The 23,979-nt window shown below is 52.3% G+C and overlaps 45 non-coding genes across 45 annotated transcripts; 21 read left to right on the forward strand and 24 right to left on the reverse strand.

Moving 5' to 3' along the window:
* Positions 1-139: 139 nt before the first annotated feature.
* Trnar-acg (transfer RNA arginine (anticodon ACG)) lies at positions 140-212 on the reverse strand. Its single transcript has one exon. It is a non-coding gene; the product is annotated as a tRNA-Arg (tRNA).
* A 443-nt stretch (positions 213-655) lies between these two features.
* On the forward strand, positions 656-747 carry Trnai-uau (transfer RNA isoleucine (anticodon UAU)). Its single transcript is given in 2 exon segments — positions 656-693; positions 712-747. It is a non-coding gene; the product is annotated as a tRNA-Ile (tRNA).
* A 111-nt stretch (positions 748-858) lies between these two features.
* Positions 859-930, forward strand: Trnad-guc (transfer RNA aspartic acid (anticodon GUC)). The gene has a single exon. It is a non-coding gene; the product is annotated as a tRNA-Asp (tRNA).
* Positions 931-1,509: 579 nt separating this feature from the next.
* Trnar-acg (transfer RNA arginine (anticodon ACG)) lies at positions 1,510-1,582 on the reverse strand. Its single transcript has one exon. It is a non-coding gene; the product is annotated as a tRNA-Arg (tRNA).
* A 936-nt stretch (positions 1,583-2,518) lies between these two features.
* Positions 2,519-2,590, reverse strand: Trnam-cau (transfer RNA methionine (anticodon CAU)). The gene has a single exon. It is a non-coding gene; the product is annotated as a tRNA-Met (tRNA).
* A 273-nt stretch (positions 2,591-2,863) lies between these two features.
* On the reverse strand, positions 2,864-2,936 carry Trnar-acg (transfer RNA arginine (anticodon ACG)). The gene has a single exon. It is a non-coding gene; the product is annotated as a tRNA-Arg (tRNA).
* A 1,313-nt stretch (positions 2,937-4,249) lies between these two features.
* Positions 4,250-4,322, reverse strand: Trnar-acg (transfer RNA arginine (anticodon ACG)). The gene has a single exon. It is a non-coding gene; the product is annotated as a tRNA-Arg (tRNA).
* Positions 4,323-4,764: 442 nt separating this feature from the next.
* On the forward strand, positions 4,765-4,857 carry Trnai-uau (transfer RNA isoleucine (anticodon UAU)). The gene is given in 2 exon segments: positions 4,765-4,803; positions 4,822-4,857. It is a non-coding gene; the product is annotated as a tRNA-Ile (tRNA).
* Positions 4,858-5,618: 761 nt separating this feature from the next.
* Positions 5,619-5,690, reverse strand: Trnar-acg (transfer RNA arginine (anticodon ACG)). Its single transcript has one exon. It is a non-coding gene; the product is annotated as a tRNA-Arg (tRNA).
* Positions 5,691-6,132: 442 nt separating this feature from the next.
* Positions 6,133-6,224, forward strand: Trnai-uau (transfer RNA isoleucine (anticodon UAU)). The gene is given in 2 exon segments: positions 6,133-6,170; positions 6,189-6,224. It is a non-coding gene; the product is annotated as a tRNA-Ile (tRNA).
* Positions 6,225-6,335: 111 nt separating this feature from the next.
* Positions 6,336-6,407, forward strand: Trnad-guc (transfer RNA aspartic acid (anticodon GUC)). The gene has a single exon. It is a non-coding gene; the product is annotated as a tRNA-Asp (tRNA).
* Positions 6,408-6,640: 233 nt separating this feature from the next.
* Positions 6,641-6,712, reverse strand: Trnam-cau (transfer RNA methionine (anticodon CAU)). The gene has a single exon. It is a non-coding gene; the product is annotated as a tRNA-Met (tRNA).
* Positions 6,713-6,986: 274 nt separating this feature from the next.
* Positions 6,987-7,059, reverse strand: Trnar-acg (transfer RNA arginine (anticodon ACG)). Its single transcript has one exon. It is a non-coding gene; the product is annotated as a tRNA-Arg (tRNA).
* A 442-nt stretch (positions 7,060-7,501) lies between these two features.
* Trnai-uau (transfer RNA isoleucine (anticodon UAU)) lies at positions 7,502-7,593 on the forward strand. The gene is given in 2 exon segments: positions 7,502-7,539; positions 7,558-7,593. It is a non-coding gene; the product is annotated as a tRNA-Ile (tRNA).
* Positions 7,594-7,704: 111 nt separating this feature from the next.
* Trnad-guc (transfer RNA aspartic acid (anticodon GUC)) lies at positions 7,705-7,776 on the forward strand. Its single transcript has one exon. It is a non-coding gene; the product is annotated as a tRNA-Asp (tRNA).
* Positions 7,777-8,009: 233 nt separating this feature from the next.
* Positions 8,010-8,081, reverse strand: Trnam-cau (transfer RNA methionine (anticodon CAU)). Its single transcript has one exon. It is a non-coding gene; the product is annotated as a tRNA-Met (tRNA).
* Positions 8,082-8,355: 274 nt separating this feature from the next.
* Positions 8,356-8,428, reverse strand: Trnar-acg (transfer RNA arginine (anticodon ACG)). Its single transcript has one exon. It is a non-coding gene; the product is annotated as a tRNA-Arg (tRNA).
* A 442-nt stretch (positions 8,429-8,870) lies between these two features.
* On the forward strand, positions 8,871-8,962 carry Trnai-uau (transfer RNA isoleucine (anticodon UAU)). The gene is given in 2 exon segments: positions 8,871-8,908; positions 8,927-8,962. It is a non-coding gene; the product is annotated as a tRNA-Ile (tRNA).
* Positions 8,963-9,073: 111 nt separating this feature from the next.
* On the forward strand, positions 9,074-9,145 carry Trnad-guc (transfer RNA aspartic acid (anticodon GUC)). Its single transcript has one exon. It is a non-coding gene; the product is annotated as a tRNA-Asp (tRNA).
* A 579-nt stretch (positions 9,146-9,724) lies between these two features.
* Positions 9,725-9,797, reverse strand: Trnar-acg (transfer RNA arginine (anticodon ACG)). The gene has a single exon. It is a non-coding gene; the product is annotated as a tRNA-Arg (tRNA).
* A 442-nt stretch (positions 9,798-10,239) lies between these two features.
* Trnai-uau (transfer RNA isoleucine (anticodon UAU)) lies at positions 10,240-10,331 on the forward strand. The gene is given in 2 exon segments: positions 10,240-10,277; positions 10,296-10,331. It is a non-coding gene; the product is annotated as a tRNA-Ile (tRNA).
* A 111-nt stretch (positions 10,332-10,442) lies between these two features.
* Trnad-guc (transfer RNA aspartic acid (anticodon GUC)) lies at positions 10,443-10,514 on the forward strand. The gene has a single exon. It is a non-coding gene; the product is annotated as a tRNA-Asp (tRNA).
* Positions 10,515-10,747: 233 nt separating this feature from the next.
* On the reverse strand, positions 10,748-10,819 carry Trnam-cau (transfer RNA methionine (anticodon CAU)). Its single transcript has one exon. It is a non-coding gene; the product is annotated as a tRNA-Met (tRNA).
* Positions 10,820-11,093: 274 nt separating this feature from the next.
* Positions 11,094-11,166, reverse strand: Trnar-acg (transfer RNA arginine (anticodon ACG)). The gene has a single exon. It is a non-coding gene; the product is annotated as a tRNA-Arg (tRNA).
* A 442-nt stretch (positions 11,167-11,608) lies between these two features.
* Positions 11,609-11,700, forward strand: Trnai-uau (transfer RNA isoleucine (anticodon UAU)). Its single transcript is given in 2 exon segments — positions 11,609-11,646; positions 11,665-11,700. It is a non-coding gene; the product is annotated as a tRNA-Ile (tRNA).
* Positions 11,701-11,811: 111 nt separating this feature from the next.
* On the forward strand, positions 11,812-11,883 carry Trnad-guc (transfer RNA aspartic acid (anticodon GUC)). Its single transcript has one exon. It is a non-coding gene; the product is annotated as a tRNA-Asp (tRNA).
* A 233-nt stretch (positions 11,884-12,116) lies between these two features.
* Trnam-cau (transfer RNA methionine (anticodon CAU)) lies at positions 12,117-12,188 on the reverse strand. The gene has a single exon. It is a non-coding gene; the product is annotated as a tRNA-Met (tRNA).
* A 274-nt stretch (positions 12,189-12,462) lies between these two features.
* On the reverse strand, positions 12,463-12,535 carry Trnar-acg (transfer RNA arginine (anticodon ACG)). Its single transcript has one exon. It is a non-coding gene; the product is annotated as a tRNA-Arg (tRNA).
* A 442-nt stretch (positions 12,536-12,977) lies between these two features.
* Positions 12,978-13,069, forward strand: Trnai-uau (transfer RNA isoleucine (anticodon UAU)). The gene is given in 2 exon segments: positions 12,978-13,015; positions 13,034-13,069. It is a non-coding gene; the product is annotated as a tRNA-Ile (tRNA).
* Positions 13,070-13,180: 111 nt separating this feature from the next.
* On the forward strand, positions 13,181-13,252 carry Trnad-guc (transfer RNA aspartic acid (anticodon GUC)). Its single transcript has one exon. It is a non-coding gene; the product is annotated as a tRNA-Asp (tRNA).
* Positions 13,253-13,485: 233 nt separating this feature from the next.
* On the reverse strand, positions 13,486-13,557 carry Trnam-cau (transfer RNA methionine (anticodon CAU)). Its single transcript has one exon. It is a non-coding gene; the product is annotated as a tRNA-Met (tRNA).
* A 274-nt stretch (positions 13,558-13,831) lies between these two features.
* On the reverse strand, positions 13,832-13,904 carry Trnar-acg (transfer RNA arginine (anticodon ACG)). The gene has a single exon. It is a non-coding gene; the product is annotated as a tRNA-Arg (tRNA).
* Positions 13,905-14,346: 442 nt separating this feature from the next.
* On the forward strand, positions 14,347-14,438 carry Trnai-uau (transfer RNA isoleucine (anticodon UAU)). The gene is given in 2 exon segments: positions 14,347-14,384; positions 14,403-14,438. It is a non-coding gene; the product is annotated as a tRNA-Ile (tRNA).
* A 111-nt stretch (positions 14,439-14,549) lies between these two features.
* On the forward strand, positions 14,550-14,621 carry Trnad-guc (transfer RNA aspartic acid (anticodon GUC)). Its single transcript has one exon. It is a non-coding gene; the product is annotated as a tRNA-Asp (tRNA).
* A 233-nt stretch (positions 14,622-14,854) lies between these two features.
* Trnam-cau (transfer RNA methionine (anticodon CAU)) lies at positions 14,855-14,926 on the reverse strand. Its single transcript has one exon. It is a non-coding gene; the product is annotated as a tRNA-Met (tRNA).
* Positions 14,927-15,200: 274 nt separating this feature from the next.
* Trnar-acg (transfer RNA arginine (anticodon ACG)) lies at positions 15,201-15,273 on the reverse strand. Its single transcript has one exon. It is a non-coding gene; the product is annotated as a tRNA-Arg (tRNA).
* A 442-nt stretch (positions 15,274-15,715) lies between these two features.
* Trnai-uau (transfer RNA isoleucine (anticodon UAU)) lies at positions 15,716-15,807 on the forward strand. Its single transcript is given in 2 exon segments — positions 15,716-15,753; positions 15,772-15,807. It is a non-coding gene; the product is annotated as a tRNA-Ile (tRNA).
* Positions 15,808-16,223: 416 nt separating this feature from the next.
* On the reverse strand, positions 16,224-16,295 carry Trnam-cau (transfer RNA methionine (anticodon CAU)). The gene has a single exon. It is a non-coding gene; the product is annotated as a tRNA-Met (tRNA).
* Positions 16,296-16,569: 274 nt separating this feature from the next.
* Trnar-acg (transfer RNA arginine (anticodon ACG)) lies at positions 16,570-16,642 on the reverse strand. The gene has a single exon. It is a non-coding gene; the product is annotated as a tRNA-Arg (tRNA).
* A 442-nt stretch (positions 16,643-17,084) lies between these two features.
* Trnai-uau (transfer RNA isoleucine (anticodon UAU)) lies at positions 17,085-17,176 on the forward strand. Its single transcript is given in 2 exon segments — positions 17,085-17,122; positions 17,141-17,176. It is a non-coding gene; the product is annotated as a tRNA-Ile (tRNA).
* A 416-nt stretch (positions 17,177-17,592) lies between these two features.
* Positions 17,593-17,664, reverse strand: Trnam-cau (transfer RNA methionine (anticodon CAU)). Its single transcript has one exon. It is a non-coding gene; the product is annotated as a tRNA-Met (tRNA).
* A 274-nt stretch (positions 17,665-17,938) lies between these two features.
* On the reverse strand, positions 17,939-18,011 carry Trnar-acg (transfer RNA arginine (anticodon ACG)). Its single transcript has one exon. It is a non-coding gene; the product is annotated as a tRNA-Arg (tRNA).
* Positions 18,012-18,453: 442 nt separating this feature from the next.
* Trnai-uau (transfer RNA isoleucine (anticodon UAU)) lies at positions 18,454-18,545 on the forward strand. Its single transcript is given in 2 exon segments — positions 18,454-18,491; positions 18,510-18,545. It is a non-coding gene; the product is annotated as a tRNA-Ile (tRNA).
* A 111-nt stretch (positions 18,546-18,656) lies between these two features.
* Positions 18,657-18,728, forward strand: Trnad-guc (transfer RNA aspartic acid (anticodon GUC)). Its single transcript has one exon. It is a non-coding gene; the product is annotated as a tRNA-Asp (tRNA).
* A 233-nt stretch (positions 18,729-18,961) lies between these two features.
* On the reverse strand, positions 18,962-19,033 carry Trnam-cau (transfer RNA methionine (anticodon CAU)). The gene has a single exon. It is a non-coding gene; the product is annotated as a tRNA-Met (tRNA).
* Positions 19,034-23,979: the final 4,946 nt, after the last annotated feature.

Consider the following 23,979-nt stretch of genomic DNA (forward strand, 5'->3'; position numbering starts at 1 on the left):
CTGACGCTTGCACGAAGCGATATTTACCGCGATCGTCTCGAGATGCAGCTGCGAGATGCTCAGGATTAACATTGCACTCCACGAAGGTGGAGACATTCGAATGCACTGCCTAGCTACGCGCCCGCAACCAACAAAACGCCGACCCTGCCAGGATTCGAACCTGGAATCTTCTGATCCGTAGTCAGACGCGTTATCCGTTGCGCCACAGGGCCGCTGCTAGCGTTTTGTACCACGGGGCGGGTGAACTTCGCAAAGCAACGTGTACTCCGTGGCTCGGCAATTGCATGTCATCCACTGACAACGGCGGCGCGGCCACTCTGGTCTTCCGCACTCTGCAGGGAGCTGCCAAGGAAGGCATCTCTCCACCAGCTGCTCGGCCACGGAGCGCCTGCACAGCTTAGAGCTTGCCACACATCTGCCGTCGCTGTCGGACAGGTAGCGGAATGCAAGGCGCCCGTTTTTTTTGCATTTTTTCGGTGATGACAAGCGGTTGACATGCTTGTAAGTGTAGCATATAAAACAAGAATCGTATGAAGCATTCGTAGACAGGTCCTAAAGTCGCAGTATGGCCGCAGGTGACGGTCGTATGACGGGTCTGTAGCCACAACAGGTTGGCATCAAAGTGAACACCGCTAACTGAAAGCACTCTGCTGTAGCCCCAGTGGCGCAATTGGTTAGCGCACAGTACTTATAAGGCAGTAGCCGTGAGCAATGCCGGGGTTGTGAGTTCGAGCCTCACCTGGGGCATACTTTTATTTCGTAGCAGCTGACTATGGAAGCATCGGGACGCTACATTTGAGATGTATCACGTACCCGAGAACCATAAATGTGCGTGCACTGGAGACAACGACTGCGTGTTCCTCGGTAGTATAGTGGTTAGTATCCCCACCTGTCACGCGGGAGACCGGGGTTCGATTCCCCGCCGGGGACAGACGATTTTTATATCGCGAAAGCTGCACGTGTGGCCCGAAAAAGCATTACCGTTGTGATCAAGGAACGTAATCGCTAAAAAATCGTAAGAAAGTCTGCGTCTTAGGCAGTGTTTCTCGTATTCTGCACACGACGTCGTCGTTTCACAACTCACAGGGTTTGCTGTCGACGCTGAATCAGCGCACCCCAAGATTAATGATCGAGCACGAAGCACCCAAGAAAAGGAATAATTTTAGCAGAGCGTGGTTTCGATCCACGGACTTCTGGGGTATGGGCCCAGCACGCTTCCACTGCGCCACTCTGCTGTGCGGAGAGGCGGCCGCTCTTCGGTGCGTGACATGGGACACTTGGAAAAGCGTTGTCTGCGTCGCCTACCGTTTAATTAACTGTGTAGCATCTCCCAGCTTGACTTGTCTCGACTTTGCTCGACTGACGCTACGCTGACGCTTGCACGAAGCGATATTTACCGCGATCGTCTCGAGATGCAGCTGCGAGATGCTCAGGATTAACATTGCACTCCACGAAGGTGGAGACATTCGAATGCACTGCCTAGCTACGCGCCCGCAACCAACAAAACGCCGACCCTGCCAGGATTCGAACCTGGAATCTTCTGATCCGTAGTCAGACGCGTTATCCGTTGCGCCACAGGGCCGCTGCTAGCGTTTTGTACCACGGGCGGGGTGAACTTCGCAAAGCAACGTGTACTCCGTGGCTCGGCAATTGCATGTCATCCACTGACAACGGCGGCGCGGCCACTCTGGTCTTCCGCACTCTGCAGGGAGCTGCCAAGGAAGGCATCTCTCCACCAGCTGCTCGGCCACGGAGCGCCTGCACAGCTTAGAGCTTGCCACACATCTGCCGTCGCTGTCGGACAGGTAGCGGAATGCAAGGCGCCCGTTTTTTTGCATTTTTTCGGTGATGACAAGCGGTTGACATGCTTGTAAGTGTAGCATATAAAACAAGAATCGTATGAAGCATTCGTAGACAGGTCCTAAAGTCGCAGTATGGCCGCAGGTGACGGTCGTATGACGGGTCTGTAGCCACAACAGGTTGGCATCAAAGTGACCTCTGCTGTAGCCCCAGTGGCGCAATTGGTTAGCGCACAGTACATTATAAGGCAGTAGCCGTGAGCAATGCCGGGTTGTGAGTTCGAGCCTCACCTGGGGCATACTTTTATTTCGTAGCAGCTGACTATGGAAGCATCGGGACGCTACATTTGAGATGTATCACGTACCGAGAACCATAAATGTGCGTGCACTGTAGACAACGACTGCGTGTTTCCTCGGTAGTATAGTGTTAGTATCCCCACCTGTCACGCGGGAGGACCGGGGTTCGATTCCCCGCCGGGGACAGGACGATTTTTATATCGCGAAAGCTGCACGTGTGGCCCGAAAAAGCATTACCGTTGTGATCAAGGAACGTAATCGCTAAAAAATCGTAAGAAAGTCTGCGTCTTAGGCAGTGTTTCTCGTATTCTGCACACGACGTCGTTCGGTTTCACAACTCACAGGGTTTGCTGTCGACGCTGAATCAGCGCACCCCCAAGATTAATGATCGAGCACGAAGCACCCAAGAAAAGGAATAATTCTAGCAGAGCGTGGTTTCGATCCACGGACCTCTGGGGTATGGGCCCAGCACGCTTCCACTGCGCCACTCTGCTGTGCGGAGAGGCGGCCGCTCTTCGGTGCGTGACATGGGACACTTGGAAAAGCGTTGTCTGCGTCGCCTACCGTTTAGTAACTGTGTAGCATCTCCAGCTTGACTTGTCTCGACTTTGCTCGACTGACGCTACGCTGACGCTTGCACGAAGCGATATGTTACCGCGATCGTCTCGAGATGCAGCTGCGAGATGCTCAGGATTAACATTGCACTCCACGAAGGTGGAGACATTCGAATGCACTGCCTAGCTACGCGCCCGCAACCAACAAAACGCCGACCCTGCCAGGATTCGAACCTGGAATCTTCTGATCCGTAGTCAGACGCGTTATCCGTTGCGCCACAGGGCCGCTGCTAGCGTTTTGTACCACGGGGCGGGTGAACTTCGCAAAGCAACGTGTACTCCGTGGCTCGGCAATTGCATGTCATCCACTGACAACGGCGGCGCGGCCACTCTGGTCTTCCGCACTCTGCAGGGAGCTGCCAAGGAAGGCATCTCTCCACCAGCTGCTCGCGCCACGGAGCGCCTGCACAGCTTAGAGCTTGCACACATCTGCCGTCGCTGTCGGACAGGTAGCGGAATGCAAGGCGCCCGTTTTTTTGCATTTTTTTCGGTGATGACAAGCGGTTGACATGCTTGTAAGTGTAGCATATAAAACAAGAATCGTATGAAGCATTCGTAGACAGGTCCTAAAGTCGCAGTATGGCCGCAGGTGACGGTCGTATGACGGGTCTGTAGCCACAACAGGTTGGCATCAAAGTGAACACCGCTAACTGAAAGCACTCTGCTGTAGCCCCAGTGCGCAATGGTTAGCGCACAGTACTTATAAGGCAGTAGCCGTGAGCAATGCCGGGGTTGTGAGTTCGAGCCTCACCTTGGGGCATACTTTTATTTCGTAGCATCTGACTATGGAAGCATCGGGACGCTACATTTAGAGATGTATCACGTACCCGAGAACCATAAATGTGCGTGCACTGTAGACAACGACTGCGTGTTCCTCGGTAGTATAGTGGTTAGTATCCCACCTGTCACGCGGGAGACCGGGGTTCGATTCCCCGCCGGGGACAGACGATTTTTATATCGCGAAAGCTGCACCGTGTGGCCCGAAAAAAGCATTACCGTTGTGATCAAGGAACGTAATCGCTAAAAAATCGTAAGAAAGTCTGCGTCTTAGGCAGTGTTTCTCGTATTCTGCACACGACGTCGTCCGTTTCACAACTCACAGGGTTTGCTGTCGACGCTGAATCAGCGCACCCCAAGATTAATGATCGAGCACGAAGCACCCAAGAAAAGGAATAATTCTAGCAGAGCGTGGTTTCGATCCGACGTGACCTCTGGGGTATGGCCCAGCACGCTTCCACTTGCGCCACTCTGCTGTGCGGAGAGGCGGGCCGCTCTTCGGTGCGTGACATGGGAACACTTGGAAAAGCGTTGTCTGCGTCGCCTACCGTTTAATTAACTGTGTAGCATCTCCCAGCTTGACTTGTCTCGACTTTGCTCGACTGACGCTACGCTGACGCTTGCACGAAGCGATATTTACCGCGATCGTCTCGAGATGCAGCTGCGAGATGTCTCAGGATTAACATGCACTCCACGAAGGTGGAGACATTCGAATGCACTGCCTAGCTATGCCTAGCTACGCGCCCGCAACCAACAAAACGCCGACCCTGCCAGGATTCGAACCTGGAATCTTCTGATCCGTAGTCAGACGCGTTATCCGTTGCGCCACAGGGCCGCTGCTAGCGTTTTGTACCACGGGGCGGGTGAACTTCGCAAAGCAACGTGTACTCCGTGGCTCGGCAATTGCATGTCATCCACTGACAACGGCGGCGCGGCCACTCTGGTCTTCCGCACTCTGCAGGGAGCTGCCAAGGAAGGCATCTCTCCACCAGCTGCTCGGCCACGGAGCGCCTGCACAGCTTAGAGCTTGCCACACATCTGCCGTCGCTGTCGGACAGGTAGCGGAATGCAAGGCGCCCGTTTTTTTGCATTTTTTCGGTGATGACAAGCGGTTGACATGCTTGTAAGTGTAGCATATAAAACAAGAATCGTATGAAGCATTCGTAGACAGGTCCTAAAGTCGCAGTATGGCCGCAGGTGACGGTCGTATGACGGGTCTGTAGCCACAACAGGTTGGCATCAAAGTGAACACCGCTAACTGAAAGCACTCTGCTGTAGCCCCAGTGGGCGCAATTGGTTAGCGCACAGTACTTATAAGGCAGTAGCCGTGAGCAATGCCGGGGTTGTGAGTTCGAGCCTCACCTGGGGCATACTTTTATTTCGTAGCAGCTGACTATGGAAGCATCGGGACGCTACATTTGAGATGTATCACGTACCCGAGAACCATAAATGTGCGTGCACTGGAGACAACGACTGCGTGTTCCTCGGTAGTATAGTGGTTAGTATCCCCACCTGTCACGCGGGAGACCGGGTTCGATTCCCCGCCGGGGACAGACGATTTTTATATCGCGAAAGCTGCACGTGTGGCCCGAAAAAGCATTACCGTTGTGATCAAGGAACGTAATCGCTAAAAAATCGTAAGAAAGTCTGCGTCTTAGGCAGTGTTTCTCGTATTCTGCACACGACGTCGTCGTTTCACAACTCACAGGGTTTGCTGTCGACGCTGAATCAGCGCACCCCAAGATTAATGATCGAGCACGAAGCACCCAAGAAAAGGAATAATTTTAGCAGAGCGTGGTTTCGATCCACGGACTTCTGGGGTATGGGCCCAGCACGCTTCCACTGCGCCACTCTGCTGTGCGGAGAGGCGGCCGCTCTTCGGTGCGTGACATGGGACACTTGGAAAAGCGTTGTCTGCGTCGCCTACCGTTTAATTAACTGTGTAGCATCTCCCAGCTTGACTTGTCTCGACTTTGCTCGACTGACGCTACGCTGACGCTTGCACGAAGCGATATTTACCGCGATCGTCTCGAGATGCAGCTGCGAGATGCTCAGGATTAACATTGCACTCCACGAAGGTGGAGACATTCGAATGCACTGCCTAGCTACGCGCCCGCAACCAACAAAACGCCGACCCTGCCAGGATTCGAACTGGAATCTTCTGATCCGTAGTCAGACGCGTTATCCGTTGCGCCACAGGGCCGCTGCTAGCGTTTTGTACCACGGGGCGGGTGAACTTCGCAAAGCAACGTGTACTCCGTGGCTCGGCAATTGCATGTCATCCACTGACAACGGCGGCGCGGCCACTCTGGTCTTCCGCACTCTGCAGGGAGCTGCCAAGGAAGGCATCTCTCCACCAGCTGCTCGGCCACGGAGCGCCTGCACAGCTTAGAGCTTGCCACACATCTGCCGTCGCTGTCGGACAGGTAGCGGAATGCAAGGCGCCCGTTTTTTTGCATTTTTTCGGTGATGACAAGCGGTTGACATGCTTGTAAGTGTAGCATATAAAACAAGAATCGTATGAAGCATTCGTAGACAGGTCCTAAAGTCGCAGTATGGCCGCAGGTGACGGTCGTATGACGGGTCTGTAGCCACAACAGGTTGGCATCAAAGTGAACACCGCTAACTGAAAGCACTCTGCTGTAGCCCCAGTGGCGCAATTGGTTAGCGCACAGTACTTATAAGGCAGTAGCCGTGAGCAATGCCGGGGTTGTGAGTTCGAGCCTCACCTGGGGCATACTTTTATTTCGTAGCAGCTGACTATGGAAGCATCGGGACGCTACATTTGAGATGTATCACGTACCCGAGAACCATAAATGTGCGTGCACTGTAGACAACGACTGCGTGTTCCTCGGTAGTATAGTGGTTAGTATCCCCACCTGTCACGCGGGAGACCGGGGTTCGATTCCCCGCCGGGGACAGACGATTTTTATATCGCGAAAGCTGCACGTGTGGCCCGAAAAAGCATTACCGTTGTGATCAAGGAACGTAATCGCTAAAAAATCGTAAGAAAGTCTGCGTCTTAGGCAGTGTTTCTCGTATTCTGCACACGACGTCGTCGTTTCACAACTCACAGGGTTTGCTGTCGACGCTGAATCAGCGCACCCCAAGATTAATGATCGAGCACGAAGCACCCAAGAAAAGGAATAATTCTAGCAGAGCGTGGTTTCGATCCACGGACCTCTGGGGTATGGGCCCAGCACGCTTCCACTGCGCCACTCTGCTGTGCGGAGAGGCGGCCGCTCTTCGGTGCGTGACATGGGACACTTGGAAAAGCGTTGTCTGCGTCGCCTACCGTTTAATTAACTGTGTAGCATCTCCCAGCTTGACTTGTCTCGACTTTGCTCGACTGACGCTACGCTGACGCTTGCACGAAGCGATATTTACCGCGATCGTCTCGAGATGCAGCTGCGAGATGCTCAGGATTAACATTGCACTCCACGAAGGTGGAGACATTCGAATGCACTGCCTAGCTACGCGCCCGCAACCAACAAAACGCCGACCCTGCCAGGATTCGAACCTGGAATCTTCTGATCCGTAGTCAGACGCGTTATCCGTTGCGCCACAGGGCCGCTGCTAGCGTTTTGTACCACGGGGCGGGTGAACTTCGCAAAGCAACGTGTACTCCGTGGCTCGGCAATTGCATGTCATCCACTGACAACGGCGGCGCGGCCACTCTGGTCTTCCGCACTCTGCAGGGAGCTGCCAAGGAAGGCATCTCTCCACCAGCTGCTCGGCCACGGAGCGCCTGCACAGCTTAGAGCTTGCCACACATCTGCCGTCGCTGTCGGACAGGTAGCGGAATGCAAGGCGCCCGTTTTTTTGCATTTTTTCGGTGATGACAAGCGGTTGACATGCTTGTAAGTGTAGCATATAAAACAAGAATCGTATGAAGCATTCGTAGACAGGTCCTAAAGTCGCAGTATGGCCGCAGGTGACGGTCGTATGACGGGTCTGTAGCCACAACAGGTTGGCATCAAAGTGAACACCGCTAACTGAAAGCACTCTGCTGTAGCCCCAGTGGCGCAATTGGTTAGCGCACAGTACTTATAAGGCAGTAGCCGTGAGCAATGCCGGGGTTGTGAGTTCGAGCCTCACCTGGGGCATACTTTTATTTCGTAGCAGCTGACTATGGAAGCATCGGGACGCTACATTTGAGATGTATCACGTACCCGAGAACCATAAATGTGCGTGCACTGTAGACAACGACTGCGTGTTCCTCGGTAGTATAGTGGTTAGTATCCCCACCTGTCACGCGGGAGACCGGGGTTCGATTCCCCGCCGGGGACAGACGATTTTTATATCGCGAAAGCTGCACGTGTGGCCCGAAAAAGCATTACCGTTGTGATCAAGGAACGTAATCGCTAAAAAATCGTAAGAAAGTCTGCGTCTTAGGCAGTGTTTCTCGTATTCTGCACACGACGTCGTCGTTTCACAACTCACAGGGTTTGCTGTCGACGCTGAATCAGCGCACCCCAAGATTAATGATCGAGCACGAAGCACCCAAGAAAAGGAATAATTCTAGCAGAGCGTGGTTTCGATCCACGGACCTCTGGGGTATGGGCCCAGCACGCTTCCACTGCGCCACTCTGCTGTGCGGAGAGGCGGCCGCTCTTCGGTGCGTGACATGGGACACTTGGAAAAGCGTTGTCTGCGTCGCCTACCGTTTAATTAACTGTGTAGCATCTCCCAGCTTGACTTGTCTCGACTTTGCTCGACTGACGCTACGCTGACGCTTGCACGAAGCGATATTTACCGCGATCGTCTCGAGATGCAGCTGCGAGATGCTCAGGATTAACATTGCACTCCACGAAGGTGGAGACATTCGAATGCACTGCCTAGCTACGCGCCCGCAACCAACAAAACGCCGACCCTGCCAGGATTCGAACCTGGAATCTTCTGATCCGTAGTCAGACGCGTTATCCGTTGCGCCACAGGGCCGCTGCTAGCGTTTTGTACCACGGGGCGGGTGAACTTCGCAAAGCAACGTGTACTCCGTGGCTCGGCAATTGCATGTCATCCACTGACAACGGCGGCGCGGCCACTCTGGTCTTCCGCACTCTGCAGGGAGCTGCCAAGGAAGGCATCTCTCCACCAGCTGCTCGGCCACGGAGCGCCTGCACAGCTTAGAGCTTGCCACACATCTGCCGTCGCTGTCGGACAGGTAGCGGAATGCAAGGCGCCCGTTTTTTTGCATTTTTTCGGTGATGACAAGCGGTTGACATGCTTGTAAGTGTAGCATATAAAACAAGAATCGTATGAAGCATTCGTAGACAGGTCCTAAAGTCGCAGTATGGCCGCAGGTGACGGTCGTATGACGGGTCTGTAGCCACAACAGGTTGGCATCAAAGTGAACACCGCTAACTGAAAGCACTCTGCTGTAGCCCCAGTGGCGCAATTGGTTAGCGCACAGTACTTATAAGGCAGTAGCCGTGAGCAATGCCGGGGTTGTGAGTTCGAGCCTCACCTGGGGCATACTTTTATTTCGTAGCAGCTGACTATGGAAGCATCGGGACGCTACATTTGAGATGTATCACGTACCCGAGAACCATAAATGTGCGTGCACTGGAGACAACGACTGCGTGTTCCTCGGTAGTATAGTGGTTAGTATCCCCACCTGTCACGCGGGAGACCGGGGTTCGATTCCCCGCCGGGGACAGACGATTTTTATATCGCGAAAGCTGCACGTGTGGCCCGAAAAAGCATTACCGTTGTGATCAAGGAACGTAATCGCTAAAAAATCGTAAGAAAGTCTGCGTCTTAGGCAGTGTTTCTCGTATTCTGCACACGACGTCGTCGTTTCACAACTCACAGGGTTTGCTGTCGACGCTGAATCAGCGCACCCCAAGATTAATGATCGAGCACGAAGCACCCAAGAAAAGGAATAATTTTAGCAGAGCGTGGTTTCGATCCACGGACTTCTGGGGTATGGGCCCAGCACGCTTCCACTGCGCCACTCTGCTGTGCGGAGAGGCGGCCGCTCTTCGGTGCGTGACATGGGACACTTGGAAAAGCGTTGTCTGCGTCGCCTACCGTTTAATTAACTGTGTAGCATCTCCCAGCTTGACTTGTCTCGACTTTGCTCGACTGACGCTACGCTGACGCTTGCACGAAGCGATATTTACCGCGATCGTCTCGAGATGCAGCTGCGAGATGCTCAGGATTAACATTGCACTCCACGAAGGTGGAGACATTCGAATGCACTGCCTAGCTACGCGCCCGCAACCAACAAAACGCCGACCCTGCCAGGATTCGAACCTGGAATCTTCTGATCCGTAGTCAGACGCGTTATCCGTTGCGCCACAGGGCCGCTGCTAGCGTTTTGTACCACGGGGCGGGTGAACTTCGCAAAGCAACGTGTACTCCGTGGCTCGGCAATTGCATGTCATCCACTGACAACGGCGGCGCGGCCACTCTGGTCTTCCGCACTCTGCAGGGAGCTGCCAAGGAAGGCATCTCTCCACCAGCTGCTCGGCCACGGAGCGCCTGCACAGCTTAGAGCTTGCCACACATCTGCCGTCGCTGTCGGACAGGTAGCGGAATGCAAGGCGCCCGTTTTTTTGCATTTTTTCGGTGATGACAAGCGGTTGACATGCTTGTAAGTGTAGCATATAAAACAAGAATCGTATGAAGCATTCGTAGACAGGTCCTAAAGTCGCAGTATGGCCGCAGGTGACGGTCGTATGACGGGTCTGTAGCCACAACAGGTTGGCATCAAAGTGAACACCGCTAACTGAAAGCACTCTGCTGTAGCCCCAGTGGCGCAATTGGTTAGCGCACAGTACTTATAAGGCAGTAGCCGTGAGCAATGCCGGGGTTGTGAGTTCGAGCCTCACCTGGGGCATACTTTTATTTCGTAGCAGCTGACTATGGAAGCATCGGGACGCTACATTTGAGATGTATCACGTACCCGAGAACCATAAATGTGCGTGCACTGTAGACAACGACTGCGTGTTCCTCGGTAGTATAGTGGTTAGTATCCCCACCTGTCACGCGGGAGACCGGGGTTCGATTCCCCGCCGGGGACAGACGATTTTTATATCGCGAAAGCTGCACGTGTGGCCCGAAAAAGCATTACCGTTGTGATCAAGGAACGTAATCGCTAAAAAATCGTAAGAAAGTCTGCGTCTTAGGCAGTGTTTCTCGTATTCTGCACACGACGTCGTCGTTTCACAACTCACAGGGTTTGCTGTCGACGCTGAATCAGCGCACCCCAAGATTAATGATCGAGCACGAAGCACCCAAGAAAAGGAATAATTCTAGCAGAGCGTGGTTTCGATCCACGGACCTCTGGGGTATGGGCCCAGCACGCTTCCACTGCGCCACTCTGCTGTGCGGAGAGGCGGCCGCTCTTCGGTGCGTGACATGGGACACTTGGAAAAGCGTTGTCTGCGTCGCCTACCGTTTAATTAACTGTGTAGCATCTCCCAGCTTGACTTGTCTCGACTTTGCTCGACTGACGCTACGCTGACGCTTGCACGAAGCGATATTTACCGCGATCGTCTCGAGATGCAGCTGCGAGATGCTCAGGATTAACATTGCACTCCACGAAGGTGGAGACATTCGAATGCACTGCCTAGCTACGCGCCCGCAACCAACAAAACGCCGACCCTGCCAGGATTCGAACCTGGAATCTTCTGATCCGTAGTCAGACGCGTTATCCGTTGCGCCACAGGGCCGCTGCTAGCGTTTTGTACCACGGGGCGGGTGAACTTCGCAAAGCAACGTGTACTCCGTGGCTCGGCAATTGCATGTCATCCACTGACAACGGCGGCGCGGCCACTCTGGTCTTCCGCACTCTGCAGGGAGCTGCCAAGGAAGGCATCTCTCCACCAGCTGCTCGGCCACGGAGCGCCTGCACAGCTTAGAGCTTGCCACACATCTGCCGTCGCTGTCGGACAGGTAGCGGAATGCAAGGCGCCCGTTTTTTTGCATTTTTTCGGTGATGACAAGCGGTTGACATGCTTGTAAGTGTAGCATATAAAACAAGAATCGTATGAAGCATTCGTAGACAGGTCCTAAAGTCGCAGTATGGCCGCAGGTGACGGTCGTATGACGGGTCTGTAGCCACAACAGGTTGGCATCAAAGTGAACACCGCTAACTGAAAGCACTCTGCTGTAGCCCCAGTGGCGCAATTGGTTAGCGCACAGTACTTATAAGGCAGTAGCCGTGAGCAATGCCGGGGTTGTGAGTTCGAGCCTCACCTGGGGCATACTTTTATTTCGTAGCAGCTGACTATGGAAGCATCGGGACGCTACATTTGAGATGTATCACGTACCCGAGAACCATAAATGTGCGTGCACTGGAGACAACGACTGCGTGTTCCTCGGTAGTATAGTGGTTAGTATCCCCACCTGTCACGCGGGAGACCGGGGTTCGATTCCCCGCCGGGGACAGACGATTTTTATATCGCGAAAGCTGCACGTGTGGCCCGAAAAAGCATTACCGTTGTGATCAAGGAACGTAATCGCTAAAAAATCGTAAGAAAGTCTGCGTCTTAGGCAGTGTTTCTCGTATTCTGCACACGACGTCGTCGTTTCACAACTCACAGGGTTTGCTGTCGACGCTGAATCAGCGCACCCCAAGATTAATGATCGAGCACGAAGCACCCAAGAAAAGGAATAATTCTAGCAGAGCGTGGTTTCGATCCACGGACCTCTGGGGTATGGGCCCAGCACGCTTCCACTGCGCCACTCTGCTGTGCGGAGAGGCGGCCGCTCTTCGGTGCGTGACATGGGACACTTGGAAAAGCGTTGTCTGCGTCGCCTACCGTTTAATTAACTGTGTAGCATCTCCCAGCTTGACTTGTCTCGACTTTGCTCGACTGACGCTACGCTGACGCTTGCACGAAGCGATATTTACCGCGATCGTCTCGAGATGCAGCTGCGAGATGCTCAGGATTAACATTGCACTCCACGAAGGTGGAGACATTCGAATGCACTGCCTAGCTACGCGCCCGCAACCAACAAAACGCCGACCCTGCCAGGATTCGAACCTGGAATCTTCTGATCCGTAGTCAGACGCGTTATCCGTTGCGCCACAGGGCCGCTGCTAGCGTTTTGTACCACGGGGCGGGTGAACTTCGCAAAGCAACGTGTACTCCGTGGCTCGGCAATTGCATGTCATCCACTGACAACGGCGGCGCGGCCACTCTGGTCTTCCGCACTCTGCAGGGAGCTGCCAAGGAAGGCATCTCTCCACCAGCTGCTCGGCCACGGAGCGCCTGCACAGCTTAGAGCTTGCCACACATCTGCCGTCGCTGTCGGACAGGTAGCGGAATGCAAGGCGCCCGTTTTTTTGCATTTTTTCGGTGATGACAAGCGGTTGACATGCTTGTAAGTGTAGCATATAAAACAAGAATCGTATGAAGCATTCGTAGACAGGTCCTAAAGTCGCAGTATGGCCGCAGGTGACGGTCGTATGACGGGTCTGTAGCCACAACAGGTTGGCATCAAAGTGAACACCGCTAACTGAAAGCACTCTGCTGTAGCCCCAGTGGCGCAATTGGTTAGCGCACAGTACTTATAAGGCAGTAGCCGTGAGCAATGCCGGGGTTGTGAGTTCGAGCCTCACCTGGGGCATACTTTTATTTCGTAGCAGCTGACTATGGAAGCATCGGGACGCTACATTTGAGATGTATCACGTACCCGAGAACCATAAATGTGCGTGCACTGTAGACAACGACTGCGTGTTCCTCGGTAGTATAGTGGTTAGTATCCCCACCTGTCACGCGGGAGACCGGGGTTCGATTCCCCGCCGGGGACAGACGATTTTTATATCGCGAAAGCTGCACGTGTGGCCCGAAAAAGCATTACCGTTGTGATCAAGGAACGTAATCGCTAAAAAATCGTAAGAAAGTCTGCGTCTTAGGCAGTGTTTCTCGTATTCTGCACACGACGTCGTCGTTTCACAACTCACAGGGTTTGCTGTCGACGCTGAATCAGCGCACCCCAAGATTAATGATCGAGCACGAAGCACCCAAGAAAAGGAATAATTCTAGCAGAGCGTGGTTTCGATCCACGGACCTCTGGGGTATGGGCCCAGCACGCTTCCACTGCGCCACTCTGCTGTGCGGAGAGGCGGCCGCTCTTCGGTGCGTGACATGGGACACTTGGAAAAGCGTTGTCTGCGTCGCCTACCGTTTAATTAACTGTGTAGCATCTCCCAGCTTGACTTGTCTCGACTTTGCTCGACTGACGCTACGCTGACGCTTGCACGAAGCGATATTTACCGCGATCGTCTCGAGATGCAGCTGCGAGATGCTCAGGATTAACATTGCACTCCACGAAGGTGGAGACATTCGAATGCACTGCCTAGCTACGCGCCCGCAACCAACAAAACGCCGACCCTGCCAGGATTCGAACCTGGAATCTTCTGATCCGTAGTCAGACGCGTTATCCGTTGCGCCACAGGGCCGCTGCTAGCGTTTTGTACCACGGGGCGGGTGAACTTCGCAAAGCAACGTGTACTCCGTGGCTCGGCAATTGCATGTCATCCACTGACAACGGCGGCGCGGCCACTCTGGTCTTCCGCACTCTGCAGGGAGCTGCCAAGGAAGGCATCTCTCCACCAGCTGCTCGGCCACGGAGCGCCTGCACAGCTTAGAGCTTGCCACACATCTGCCGTCGCTGTCGGACAGGTAGCGGAATGCAAGGCGCCCGTTTTTTTGCATTTTTTCGGTGATGACAAGCGGTTGACATGCTTGTAAGTGTAGCATATAAAACAAGAATCGTATGAAGCATTCGTAGACAGGTCCTAAAGTCGCAGTATGGCCGCAGGTGACGGTCGTATGACGGGTCTGTAGCCACAACAGGTTGGCATCAAAGTGAACACCGCTAACTGAAAGCACTCTGCTGTAGCCCCAGTGGCGCAATTGGTTAGCGCACAGTACTTATAAGGCAGTAGCCGTGAGCAATGCCGGGGTTGTGAGTTCGAGCCTCACCTGGGGCATACTTTTATTTCGTAGCAGCTGACTATGGAAGCATCGGGACGCTACATTTGAGATGTATCACGTACCCGAGAACCATAAATGTGCGTGCACTGGAGACAACGACTGCGTGTTCCTCGGTAGTATAGTGGTTAGTATCCCCACCTGTCACGCGGGAGACCGGGGTTCGATTCCCCGCCGGGGACAGACGATTTTTATATCGCGAAAGCTGCACGTGTGGCCCGAAAAAGCATTACCGTTGTGATCAAGGAACGTAATCGCTAAAAAATCGTAAGAAAGTCTGCGTCTTAGGCAGTGTTTCTCGTATTCTGCACACGACGTCGTCGTTTCACAACTCACAGGGTTTGCTGTCGACGCTGAATCAGCGCACCCCAAGATTAATGATCGAGCACGAAGCACCCAAGAAAAGGAATAATTCTAGCAGAGCGTGGTTTCGATCCACGGACCTCTGGGGTATGGGCCCAGCACGCTTCCACTGCGCCACTCTGCTGTGCGGAGAGGCGGCCGCTCTTCGGTGCGTGACATGGGACACTTGGAAAAGCGTTGTCTGCGTCGCCTACCGTTTAATTAACTGTGTAGCATCTCCCAGCTTGACTTGTCTCGACTTTGCTCGACTGACGCTACGCTGACGCTTGCACGAAGCGATATTTACCGCGATCGTCTCGAGATGCAGCTGCGAGATGCTCAGGATTAACATTGCACTCCACGAAGGTGGAGACATTCGAATGCACTGCCTAGCTACGCGCCCGCAACCAACAAAACGCCGACCCTGCCAGGATTCGAACCTGGAATCTTCTGATCCGTAGTCAGACGCGTTATCCGTTGCGCCACAGGGCCGCTGCTAGCGTTTTGTACCACGGGGCGGGTGAACTTCGCAAAGCAACGTGTACTCCGTGGCTCGGCAATTGCATGTCATCCACTGACAACGGCGGCGCGGCCACTCTGGTCTTCCGCACTCTGCAGGGAGCTGCCAAGGAAGGCATCTCTCCACCAGCTGCTCGGCCACGGAGCGCCTGCACAGCTTAGAGCTTGCCACACATCTGCCGTCGCTGTCGGACAGGTAGCGGAATGCAAGGCGCCCGTTTTTTTGCATTTTTTCGGTGATGACAAGCGGTTGACATGCTTGTAAGTGTAGCATATAAAACAAGAATCGTATGAAGCATTCGTAGACAGGTCCTAAAGTCGCAGTATGGCCGCAGGTGACGGTCGTATGACGGGTCTGTAGCCACAACAGGTTGGCATCAAAGTGAACACCGCTAACTGAAAGCACTCTGCTGTAGCCCCAGTGGCGCAATTGGTTAGCGCACAGTACTTATAAGGCAGTAGCCGTGAGCAATGCCGGGGTTGTGAGTTCGAGCCTCACCTGGGGCATACTTTTATTTCGTAGCAGCTGACTATGGAAGCATCGGGACGCTACATTTGAGATGTATCACGTACCCGAGAACCATAAATGTGCGTGCACTGGAGACAACGACTGCGTGTTCCTCGGTAGTATAGTGGTTAGTATCCCCACATGTCACGCGGGAGACCGGGGTTCGATTCCCCGCCGGGGACAGACGATTTTTATATCGCGAAAGCTGCACGTGTGGCCCGAAAAAGCATTACCGTTGTGATCAAGGAACGTAATCGCTAAAAAATCGTAAGAAAGTCTGCGTCTTAGGCAGTGTTTCTCGTATTCTGCACACGACGTCGTCGTTTCACAACTCACAGGGTTTGCTGTCGACGCTGAATCAGCGCACCCCAAGATTAATGATCGAGCACGAAGCACCCAAGAAAAGGAATAATTCTAGCAGAGCGTGGTTTCGATCCACGGACCTCTGGGGTATGGGCCCAGCACGCTTCCACTGCGCCACTCTGCTGTGCGGAGAGGCGGCCGCTCTTCGGTGCGTGACATGGGACACTTGGAAAAGCGTTGTCTGCGTCGCCTACCGTTTAATTAACTGTGTAGCATCTCCCAGCTTGACTTGTCTCGACTTTGCTCGACTGACGCTACGCTGACGCTTGCACGAAGCGATATTTACCGCGATCGTCTCGAGATGCAGCTGCGAGATGCTCAGGATTAACATTGCACTCCACGAAGGTGGAGACATTCGAATGCACTGCCTAGCTACGCGCCCGCAACCAACAAAACGCCGACCCTGCCAGGATTCGAACCTGGAATCTTCTGATCCGTAGTCAGACGCGTTATCCGTTGCGCCACAGGGCCGCTGCTAGCGTTTTGTACCACGGGGCGGGTGAACTTCGCAAAGCAACGTGTACTCCGTGGCTCGGCAATTGCATGTCATCCACTGACAACGGCGGCGCGGCCACTCTGGTCTTCCGCACTCTGCAGGGAGCTGCCAAGGAAGGCATCTCTCCACCAGCTGCTCGGCCACGGAGCGCCTGCACAGCTTAGAGCTTGCCACACATCTGCCGTCGCTGTCGGACAGGTAGCGGAATGCAAGGCGCCCGTTTTTTTGCATTTTTTCGGTGATGACAAGCGGTTGACATGCTTGTAAGTGTAGCATATAAAACAAGAATCGTATGAAGCATTCGTAGACAGGTCCTAAAGTCGCAGTATGGCCGCAGGTGACGGTCGTATGACGGGTCTGTAGCCACAACAGGTTGGCATCAAAGTGAACACCGCTAACTGAAAGCACTCTGCTGTAGCCCCAGTGGCGCAATTGGTTAGCGCACAGTACTTATAAGGCAGTAGCCGTGAGCAATGCCGGGGTTGTGAGTTCGAGCCTCACCTGGGGCATACTTTTATTTCGTAGCAGCTGACTATGGAAGCATCGGGACGCTACATTTGAGATGTATCACGTACCCGAGAACCATAAATGTGCGTGCACTGGAGACAACGACTGCGTGTTCCTCGGTAGTATAGTGGTTAGTATCCCCACATGTCACGCGGGAGACCGGGGTTCGATTCCCCGCCGGGGACAGACGATTTTTATATCGCGAAAGCTGCACGTGTGGCCCGAAAAAGCATTACCGTTGTGATCAAGGAACGTAATCGCTAAAAAATCGTAAGAAAGTCTGCGTCTTAGGCAGTGTTTCTCGTATTCTGCACACGACGTCGTCGTTTCACAACTCACAGGGTTTGCTGTCGACGCTGAATCAGCGCACCCCAAGATTAATGATCGAGCACGAAGCACCCAAGAAAAGGAATAATTCTAGCAGAGCGTGGTTTCGATCCACGGACCTCTGGGGTATGGGCCCAGCACGCTTCCACTGCGCCACTCTGCTGTGCGGAGAGGCGGCCGCTCTTCGGTGCGTGACATGGGACACTTGGAAAAGCGTTGTCTGCGTCGCCTACCGTTTAATTAACTGTGTAGCATCTCCCAGCTTGACTTGTCTCGACTTTGCTCGACTGACGCTACGCTGACGCTTGCACGAAGCGATATTTACCGCGATCGTCTCGAGATGCAGCTGCGAGATGCTCAGGATTAACATTGCACTCCACGAAGGTGGAGACATTCGAATGCACTGCCTAGCTACGCGCCCGCAACCAACAAAACGCCGACCCTGCCAGGATTCGAACCTGGAATCTTCTGATCCGTAGTCAGACGCGTTATCCGTTGCGCCACAGGGCCGCTGCTAGCGTTTTGTACCACGGGGCGGGTGAACTTCGCAAAGCAACGTGTACTCCGTGGCTCGGCAATTGCATGTCATCCACTGACAACGGCGGCGCGGCCACTCTGGTCTTCCGCACTCTGCAGGGAGCTGCCAAGGAAGGCATCTCTCCACCAGCTGCTCGGCCACGGAGCGCCTGCACAGCTTAGAGCTTGCCACACATCTGCCGTCGCTGTCGGACAGGTAGCGGAATGCAAGGCGCCCGTTTTTTTGCATTTTTTCGGTGATGACAAGCGGTTGACATGCTTGTAAGTGTAGCATATAAAACAAGAATCGTATGAAGCATTCGTAGACAGGTCCTAAAGTCGCAGTATGGCCGCAGGTGACGGTCGTATGACGGGTCTGTAGCCACAACAGGTTGGCATCAAAGTGAACACCGCTAACTGAAAGCACTCTGCTGTAGCCCCAGTGGCGCAATTGGTTAGCGCACAGTACTTATAAGGCAGTAGCCGTGAGCAATGCCGGGGTTGTGAGTTCGAGCCTCACCTGGGGCATACTTTTATTTCGTAGCAGCTGACTATGGAAGCATCGGGACGCTACATTTGAGATGTATCACGTACCCGAGAACCATAAATGTGCGTGCACTGTAGACAACGACTGCGTGTTCCTCGGTAGTATAGTGGTTAGTATCCCCACCTGTCACGCGGGAGACCGGGGTTCGATTCCCCGCCGGGGACAGACGATTTTTATATCGCGAAAGCTGCACGTGTGGCCCGAAAAAGCATTACCGTTGTGATCAAGGAACGTAATCGCTAAAAAATCGTAAGAAAGTCTGCGTCTTAGGCAGTGTTTCTCGTATTCTGCACACGACGTCGTCGTTTCACAACTCACAGGGTTTGCTGTCGACGCTGAATCAGCGCACCCCAAGATTAATGATCGAGCACGAAGCACCCAAGAAAAGGAATAATTCTAGCAGAGCGTGGTTTCGATCCACGGACCTCTGGGGTATGGGCCCAGCACGCTTCCACTGCGCCACTCTGCTGTGCGGAGAGGCGGCCGCTCTTCGGTGCGTGACATGGGACACTTGGAAAAGCGTTGTCTGCGTCGCCTACCGTTTAATTAACTGTGTAGCATCTCCCAGCTTCACTTGTCTCGACTTTGCTCGACTGACGCTACGCTGACGCTTGCACGAAGCGATATTTACCGCGATCGTCTCGAGATGCAGCTGCGAGATGCTCAGGATTAACATTGCACTCCACGAAGGTGGAGACATTCGAATGCACTGCCTAGCTACGCGCCCGCAACTAACAAAACGCCGACCCTGCCAGGATTCGAACCTGGAATCTTCTGATCCGTAGTCAGACGCGTTATCCGTTGCGCCACTTTTTTTTTTTTTTTTTTTTTTTTTTTTTTTTTGTTAATTTTCCCAACTGAGCTTTTTTTTTTTTTTTTTTTTTTTTTTTTTTTTTTTTTTTTTTTTTTTTTTTTTTTTTTTTTGTGCCTGACTCTTGTGTGAAGCAAACGGAGAGTGGTCAGGTCCTTGCAGGTGGAGACAAGGCGGGCAGGGGTCGAAACCCGAGGCCTGCCCGCGATGGCTCCCCCCACCCTTCCCTGACGCACTCCTGCAAGCAGACACTTGTTATAAACCTGTGTTTCTTATCTTTGCTGTTATATAATTATTTTGTCGGTTAGAGTTGTTAACCCTCTGCTCCGAGGTATACAGTGCTGACACATTTGTAAATAAACATTTCTTCTTTGTCGTGTGTCGTTTGTGTGTTTTGGTCCATATCCAAAGACATTCCTCTTCCATTAGAGGTGTGAAATTGTCATGAATAAGCAACAAGGAAAGGGAGACTATTGAAAAGAAATACATTGACCAGGTATAACAGAAAGTATAACTTAAGAAAAAAGAAATATAGAAATAAAACAGAATACATTTCTTCTTGACTGGCTTCCATCGGCCAATGTGGTCATCCTATGCCATGTTTCTCAAAAGTGATGTCCATCATGTTGCCGAATAATTTTTTACTGTCAGTGACACATTGAATTTTCCAGTATGCCAGCTCCATGTAGGTTAGAAAACTAATAAAATCGTCCTCTCCACGAACATTAATGATATAGTTAACATAGTGCCCCAGGATCCACATTACCGTATTGTTTTTCGTGGCAGGGTAAAACTTTTTGTCGGGACGCATTAGGATATCCAGCTTCAGATTGTCTTCCGCGCTCCTTGAGAGTACGGCGATCCTCTGCTTGACCCATCGCCAATTCAGTGCATGGCCACCGCAGGTAAACCGATGGATCAGAGAATCGATGAGCCCACAACAGAGACAGAGATTTGTGTCACTTAACCCAATTGCATGTAGCTTTTCATTGGTGGCAATCGTGTTATTTACCACCCTGTACCAGGTTGAAGCAACATCCGAAGAGTGTACTTTCAAGCTGACGTTGGCCCACACCGTTGTCCAGTCGGTAGTCGGATACTTCTGTTCTATTGTATTTGGGGCCGCCGACTTTTCCCACTCACGTTGCAAGTCCCGAGTTGACAGTGGTCGTCGCCGTAGAACATCCACATCTGCATAACTAACATGAAGGAAAAATTCTCTGATGTGTTTCAATTTGTAATGGATTTTTCCGACGTCAATCGGTGGTCGCACACTCGCTGGACGCACTGTGAGGAACAAGTTTTGAGTAACAGTGCAGTGGCTGTCATGGAGTAAAGTCGTGGTCCGCTTGATGTACAAGGCCATTGCCTTCCCGGCGATGTTAACTAACTCAAGCCCACCAGTAGTTCTCGACTTGGCCAGCGTATCGGAGGACAATTTAAATATGTTTCCCTTCCAGATGAATTGATTGGCAACCTGCATGATCTTTCTGGCCTGAAGCTTGGGAATGGGAAAGAACTGTGCAACATAATACGCCTTGGAGAAGACGTAGGTATTGAGAATCCTGATTTTTTCGATAATGTTCACAGCACGCCAGCGACATTCGACAATGGTACCGTGTATCAGATGCGTCACTGACTTCCAATTGGAGGCCGCCATTTTGAGAGGGCACCTATTCAAGGTGATTCCTAGTAGTTTGTGAGATTCCACAACATGCGCCCACGGTATAGTTAAGCTCTCGAAACCCCTGATATCGAGCACTTTACATTTCCGGTCACTTAGTTGTGCTCCAGAAACTTCACTATATTGGTCGATCGCCCGTTTAATACGGATCACCTCGTCGTCACTGCGTAACAGTACGGCAACATCGTCAGCGTACGCACGGACTATGAATGTGTGACCGGAGATTGACACTCCTGACAACTGGTGATAAAGAGACCGAAGGAAGGGTTCCAGTGACAGCACAAAAAGTGACATAGAGAGTGGACTGCCCTGGGGGACACCCCGCTGAATGGATATCGGTTGCGTCAGCTGTCCATTGACTTGTATCCTCGCTGATATACCAGATATCAAATTGCGAAGGACTGTTATCACCCGTGCCTCGAGTCCTATTTTGTCCATTATGTGAAAAAGGTATCGGTGGTTCACATGATCAAAGGCTTTATGAAAGTCTAGAAAAAGCAGCGCACAATTCAGGTTGGTGACTGAAGCAATGGAGATGAGGTCCCGAATTTCAGACATCGCAGACATGGCATTCCGTCCAGGCACGCAGGCCTGGTGCCGCCGGACAACTTTGTGAATGAGCGGAGACATTCGGGTGTTAACAGCTCTGGCTATAGTTTTGTAGTCAAAATTGAGCAGGGTAAGCGGACGCAGATTATCAAATCGCTTACACCCTTTGCGTTTGGGAACAAGGACAATTTTACCCTCCTTCATCGCACCAGGAACAGGCGCCCCAGCAATGATTTCATTTAAAATTTCTGTAAAAGTAACACCAATTACATCCCAATAACGAAGATAAAACTCCTTGGGAAGGCCGTCCAGTCCTGGGGCTTTGTTAGCTGGCGACTTAACAATAAGTTCTAAAGACTCCTCGACACTAAACGCAGCCAGAAAGTCACGATTATCATCCTCAGTAACAGACGTGTCCATCAACTGGAGTACAGTAGCAGTCAAGCCATCATTGGTTGGGAAGTCCGAGTACAGGCCGTGATAATAGCTCTGGATTGCCGTGACTATGTCAGGTTGCCGAGTGAGAAGTTCCCCGTGATCAGTTACCAGTTCGTCTATAAATAAGCGTCTACGGTTCGTCTGATGCTTAATAAGATGATACATGGAAGTTGTCTCAGATTGAACAAAAGAGTTGACTTTTGACTTGATTTTTAATCCTTCTAGCTGTTTACGTTTGATACTGAGCATCTTAGCCTTGATTTGCTTTATTTGAGCCGTGTAATTATTATTGACGCTAGATTTGTCGTAGAGCTCCCTTAAAATCGAATAGTAAAATTCGGTGGTCCTCTTTGCATCCCTTGATTGCGTATTACAGTACGAAATCAAAGTCCGACGCAACTTTGGTTTAGCAAAGGACGTCCACCACTCTACTTTCGTACAGTATCTATTGACAGAGCGAAGACAAAAAGTCCAAGTCCGTGTGACAAGTACCTCGAGGTCGGCGTCCTGAAGGTGGGAAATATTGAACATCCAGTGACTTCTGAAATGTTTGGTGGGTTGTCTGTCCAATTGTATAACGGCGGCGTAGGCGCAGTGATCGCTACATGGGACGGGAATGACCTCTGAGTCAACAACATGTTCTCCGAGCTGAGAAGACACATATATTCTGTCGAGGCGGCTGCTCGAGGTGGAAGTGAAGTATGTAAATTTCACAAGGGTAGGGTGAAGGAGTTCCCACGTATCCTTTAGATTCATTCGTAAAACCAGATCATGAAGCTCCTTACAATAGTTAAAATGCGGCCGCTGATCTTTTTGATGTACAACACAGTTAAAATCTCCTCCTAAAATTAAGGCAGTCGGATTTTTACGAAGCAGGTAAATTAGTTCGTCTTTAAAGAACTCGGTCCTTGCGGACCTGTGTCCACTCCCGGAGGGCGCGTACAGGTTCACGAGGGTGACGCCGAATATTTTGCAGCATATGCCACGCCCCGACTCCAGTGTTTCAACGTCTGAGACGGGGATGCCTTCACGCACGAGAATGGCTGTACCAGTGCTAAGTTCGAAGGCAACATTGGTAATACAGTGGAAACCGGGAATGACCAGATCGGGAACAAGGAATTCCTGCAATAGAAGTATATCAGCGGCAGACTCATAAACGAACTGCCTAAAGACTGCAAGTTTCAATTCAGACGTGATCCTGTTAACATTAACACTCAGGAACTTGTACGCTTGCGCCATGGAATTGACGGAGCTACTTTAAATTAACGGGATCATCGTCACCGGCAAACCAATCCATTCGTGAACCAGCTGGTGGAGAGTGGCCATCACCATCGTTCGCATCCGAGAGGGCTTGCAGTTTGTGTTTGCTGCGTGGTACATTCAAGTTCGGTTGGAATTTCTTTTTGTTCCTCCCGACACTTGCGACTTTTTCCGCAGAAAGAGGCATCGGAGAATCGACACAGGTCTCCTGGGAAGGTTGCCCTGCTACAGCAACCTGCATGTGCGTCTCGCCGGATAGTCCTTCCGGAGACGCGCTAAGTTCTTGTTTACCCACACGTTGGGATTGTTTGGAAACACTCTCCCGGTCAGGTTGTTGACAAGCAAGGCTGAGATCACGCTCTGTGTTGACACACTCGTCAGCGTGTTCGTTGTCAGTGTCGCGTGGCTGTGATACGAGTTGGGGACCTGCGCACACACCGTCGACGTCACTGTGGGCTACGTGCTGAGGTTCACTATCGGGTTGTTGGGGAACCGACTCGACAAACGTGGACGGTAAGCAAGAACCAACCTGGGACGTAGCACTACCGTCATCGGGCGAAGAAGTATTAACATCAACACTTGATTCTGGTATAGCGTCTTGCGAAAGCTCAATGTCGCCTGCCGGTTGTTTGATATCAAGTGTGGCAGGTGGTACCGGTACAGAGACGCCATC

The sequence above is a fragment of the Schistocerca serialis genome, unplaced genomic scaffold (genome assembly GCF_023864345.2).
Source record: "Schistocerca serialis cubense isolate TAMUIC-IGC-003099 unplaced genomic scaffold, iqSchSeri2.2 HiC_scaffold_729, whole genome shotgun sequence".
NCBI lineage: Eukaryota > Metazoa > Arthropoda > Insecta > Orthoptera > Acrididae > Schistocerca > Schistocerca serialis.